A 5,388-nucleotide genomic window follows, 5' to 3' on the forward strand; every position below is an offset into this window, starting at 1 on the left:
GTGCCTGGCTACATACTCTTATCTTTACAGGAAGATTGGCCAAAGATTTTACACTAAAGTCATAAAAACAAGGCATAAAAATAAAAAGAAAAGAAGTCAAGAAGACCCTAGGAGATAATGCAACAATGAAGTTAGTAGGACTTTCTTTGATAAGAACTCTTTGTATGCCAACAAATTAGACTTTAAGAACAGGAATTTTGTAACTATGCAACCAAATATGCTCTCCAGAAACCTGGTTAAGTTATAGTTTTAATACACAAGTTGAGGAATCTTTCAATGTCTATCCTCTCTTCCCCAAATATTTAGGTAAATACTGAATAGCAATAAGTTGGAGACTGTTCCCTGGTAAATACCCAGCATGCACTAATTTCTATGGCCAGATAGGGACAGATCTAAGATTTTTGTTTGTTTGTTTGTTCGTTTTTGGTCCAGTCATGGGCCTGAACTCTGGGCCTGGGCGCTATCCCTCAGCTTTTTAGCTCAAGCCTAGCGCTCTACCACTTGAGCCACAGCGCCACTTCCGGCTTTTTTCTTTTTGCTTATGTGGTGCTGAGGAATCAAACCCACGGTCTCATGCATGCAAGGCAAATGCTCTACCACTGAGCCACCTTCTCAGCCCAAGATCTAAGTTTTTTAAGGAACCAACAACCTGACTGAATAAGAATCATTTGGTCTGCCCTGAGGCTTGGCCTGTAGTTAGGGGCCAGCCCTCCTCTTCTCCATCAGCAAGGGCTGACCCACTGGGAATCCAACTCCTCTGTGAATCTGGCACATAATCCCAAATTTTCTTTTCTTTTTCATCTACTTCTAAATTCATACAAACTTTACTTATAAAAAGCAATTGAGCATAATAATTTGACACTACAGATATGTATTATTTGCCAGCCTACTTACATAAGGAAAGAGGCACGCAAGTGACAAGGGCACCAATGAACTTAGGTAGTGTCTCCCCTGTGCCTAGAGCTTTTGAAGTGGAGTTTTATGAATCCTAACAGTGCAATGAGTTAGCTGGTTATGGCACAGGGCTAATGGGTCTAACATCAAGCAGTCAGTCCCTTGGGGGTTAAATGAGCTCTGAGCAAGGAAAAACAAATCAAATCAAATCTTTGCCATTGTCATAGCTTAGATATATCTCCACCATCTTCCATCTTGGAAAGCTGACTTTGTGTGTGTGTGTGTGTGTGTGTGTGTGTGTGTGTGTCCTGGAATTTGAACTCAGGGTCTGGGTGCTATTCTGGAGCTATTTTGCTCAAGGCCTGAGCTGCAGCTCCACCTCCAGCTTATTTAATTAAAGACAAGAGCCTCAAGGGCTTTCCTGCCCAGGCTGGCCTTGAAACATGCTATTCAGACCTCAGCCTCCCGAGTAGCGAGGATTACAGGTGTGAGCTACTGGTGCTTGTCTGGAAGGCTGATTCTTAATCACAAGGGAGAAGAAGTGACTGCATGTAGAAGGCATAGAGCACCCTTCACTCCGATCACATCCGATCAGACAATGGCGGAGTACTCCTAAAAAGACATTCTTGTAACTTCCACCATCTAATCAAATTACACATGCTATTTCCCTACCAAGTAAACTTTTTCTTTTCTTCTTATTATCTTACATTAGTTATGCAGATGGAGGATATGTTTGGAACGTACATACACATGTGTGGACATGTATCAGCAGAACTTTGATTTTCCTAAGTCAATTTCAATTCAATTCAACAATCCAGATGTACGAAGGCAAGACTAACATTTATTGAGCATCCATTTCATCAGACACTTTCAAGTATGTCATGCCCACTGTTCAAAGCTCACATCAGCCCTACTGAGAATTTATGTACATACACATGTTCATACTTAAGAAGTCTAAAACTAGGCTATGTGTATTGGAGTCAGACTTGAGGTTTAGACTCTAATCCCTTAATAACTGTAGTGTTGCGTAAATTTATGTGAGTTACTCAGTTTGTCAAATTTCACATTTTTTGCAACTAAATGCAAATGTGGTTTACCTATCTCGTCGAGATAATTTTTAAATTAAATGGAATACTAAATTAGGCGCCTAGCAAAATTCCTAAGGCTTGTTGGTATTTAAGAGAGATTGAAATCCACTTGTCAATTAGGCTTTTCCTCCCTACTTAATTCTACACCTTGAGAGACACTAACAATTGGGGGGGAAAATGGTCATATCCAAAACGTGATTCAACCACTGGTTTTGTGTGAGAAAAATAAAATAGTAAATATTTCTGGCTTCTTTCTCAACTACTTGACTCTATTGTTGTAGAAAGAAAGTAGCCATGCATCACACATTCACAAAAGAGTAGAGCTGTGCTCAAATACAATTTTACTTAACCAAAAGGGACAGCAAAGCCAGATTTGTCCCAGAGGTGACAGCTTGCCAACCAATCTCTGGTCTAAAAGTTTTTTATGCTATTTTGGCAAGCTATTAATAACCTATTAAATTTAACTTTGCAAAGTGAGACTTTCAGATCCCAAGAGTGAGCTCTAATTTTTGCATTACTGTTAAAAAATTTCTATTACTGTCTTTTAAAACTTCTTTGTTCAGCTAAAGCAAAGATCATCTAAATTTGGCTATAATGGCAATGTTGTCGGAAATGAGGAAGTAAGGAACAATAGACAAATTTAAAAGTGTTAACCAGGAAGACAGAGTCTCAACTCCAGTCCCTTTTCCTATTTCCCAGATTATTAGGAATTAATAAATCAACATGATGGATGTGCTATATTTTGAAACAATACCTCAGAGTGCAACCTGAGTTCATGTTATCCCTGGAAAACTCCAGAGCTTGTCTGTAATGTATATAAATCTCTGGACTCTCCACCTGGACTTCTCAGGCCCAAGCCCTGGTATTTATCCACCATGGGAGAAAACACCCAGCAAGATGGACAACATTAGAAATGAATTTAAATTAATGCGTTCGATTGAATCAAAACCCCTTTGTACCACTACTTAAAGGTAAAAAAAATTAAAGTAAAATAAAAAAAATGAAATAATGGCTTAGATCATGAGACTCAGACTGTTAAAGGACCTTACGAAGCTGCCCCCAAATACTCCCTCTATGATCTTAACTGATTCATAACAACTACCATGCCTGTTATGTATAAGCATTTCTTTACACAAAGAGCTTATATTTTTTAGTACTCTTTGGGCCCTTGATACAGATAAGCATACAAATGAGCAATACAAATGAGCATCTTTGAAACCTAATTAATTCCAATATCATTTAATTTAGCTAACCAACGGCTGATTTAGAAAAAGTGGGACATTTGAGATGTAAGAGAGAGAGAAAAGGAAGAGACTGGATGTTTGACTAATGTTCTTTGTTAAGTTTTAAATGGATATAGTTGATATATTTATTTATGGACATTCATGCAGTATGTAATGATAAGATCAAGTTTAGTGAAATCTATAACTTTTGATGTGTATCAATTATCTGCACTGGAAAACACTAAAAATGCTTTTCATTACCTCTGTGAATTATTTTTAACATATATATTATTGTTATTATAAAGGTGATGTACAGAGCTGTTACAGTTTCATAAGTCAGGTAATGGGTATGTTTCTTTTTGAACAATGTCACCCTTTCCTTAGCTCTCTCCCAGTGTTTCCCTTCTGTCACCAGAAGTTGTATAGCTCATTTCCAACATAATGTCTAGAGAGTACCACTCCTGCATTTATTCATCCTTTGTCCTTCCATTTCTGTGCTTGCCTCCTTATATTACTAGAAAACAGATGAACTTACAACCAAGACAAAAGGTATAGAAAACAAAAACAGCAATAAAGAAAATAAAAACATTTATTTCTATTTCCTGGCATTCATTTCAATAAATACTATTTCATATGATCAGATGAACATAGCTATGGCACCTACATGATCCTCTCCTAAGAATAGCCTCCTTTGCTCTCACCATATAAAGGTCTGGAGACCTGTATAATTTATCATATCCCAGTGTATTGTTTGTATTTGACCATCCAATGTGTTTTCTTATAGATTGATAGTCACATTTTGGTTACCACAAAATGAGGGAAACCATGCCACCGATAGCTCAACCCAGATGCTAATGTTTTTGAAAGATACATCAAAATGGGGTCATTTTATTCGGTTCCAACTGGGTCTGTCCACTCTGCCTATTGTCTCCAAAACAGTTTAACCCTCCTTTGCTGGATGACTGCTCAGTGATCTTTTTTATTGTGCTGCTGTTTCCTTTTGCCATATAAGTCTGGAATACGTTGAGAAAAGAACATTGGCTGTTTCTTTATAAATGCCTTCACAGGCCCCACAAGACTCACGAAAACAAAAGCTCTACCATGTTCCTGTATAAATCACAAGGCTGGCATCGCCACACATCTCAGGCGAAGCTTCTGTGCCATGCTGCCTGCTTAGAATTGCCCCTTGGGTGCATTGTAATGCAGACATGAGTGAGAAAGAGGTTAGCCACTCTCACCTGGTTCATACCTATCTGGAGAAGCTAGGATTTCTTCCAGACCCCTGATATTCTTCCCTTTCTCATGCATTGGAGAAATGCTATGATGTTTCTTCTTCCTTGTGACAACTTGAATTTCTTAGCATATGTTGAAATATTAGCTTTAAATAATACATTACTAGATGTAGAGAAAGAACAGCTCCAACATTAAACTTTCAAGACCTCGAGATGGGAGTTATTTCTGGCAAATCCATTCTTTTCTTGTGTTTGAATGCAGGTATTCCATCTCCACATACCCAGGAGACTGTTGAGGACATTCTATTTAGCACACTCAGCAATGGAGCCAAATAGGAGTACCATTAATGAATCCCCAATTCCATAATGCCAGGATGGTTCAATTGCATTAAAAAGTCTGACATATGATCCAAGGAAATTTTAACATTTTTTAATACATTGTAAATATTTTGGAAATTGCCAGAAGGCTTTTGTAATTTTGCTTAAAGATTATTATATTAAAAATAATTGACATTATCAATACCAAACAAAGCAATATATATTCAAGGGAAGTAAACAGTCTGCAGCCCAAGGCTGTGGTCTTTGGACACTTACCTGAAGATAATCAATCTAGCCTATAGGGAAATGATAACATTGTTCTAAAATTTCTGTCATATGGGTGGCAACTGAAACAGGTCTTAATAAATGAAAGAAATTCAACTGCCGCATTGAAATTATATCAGAGGGCAATAAGAATTCTCATGATTAATGTTGACCTATATTTTTTAGGTTATTATATCTAATTTCCCTACTTAAAATATGAACATAAATAAGGACATTTTTTTTAGAAAGTAATATAATTTTAAGGGGCTTGGAAGGTAGCTCAGTGGTAGAGTGCTTGCCTTGCATGCATGAGGCCCTGGGTTCGATTCCTCAGCACCATATAAGCAAAAAGAAAAAAGCCGGAAGTGG

The sequence above is a fragment of the Dipodomys ordii genome, unplaced genomic scaffold (assembly GCF_000151885.1).
Source record: "Dipodomys ordii isolate 6190 unplaced genomic scaffold, Dord_2.0 Scaffold1, whole genome shotgun sequence".
NCBI lineage: Eukaryota > Metazoa > Chordata > Mammalia > Rodentia > Heteromyidae > Dipodomys > Dipodomys ordii.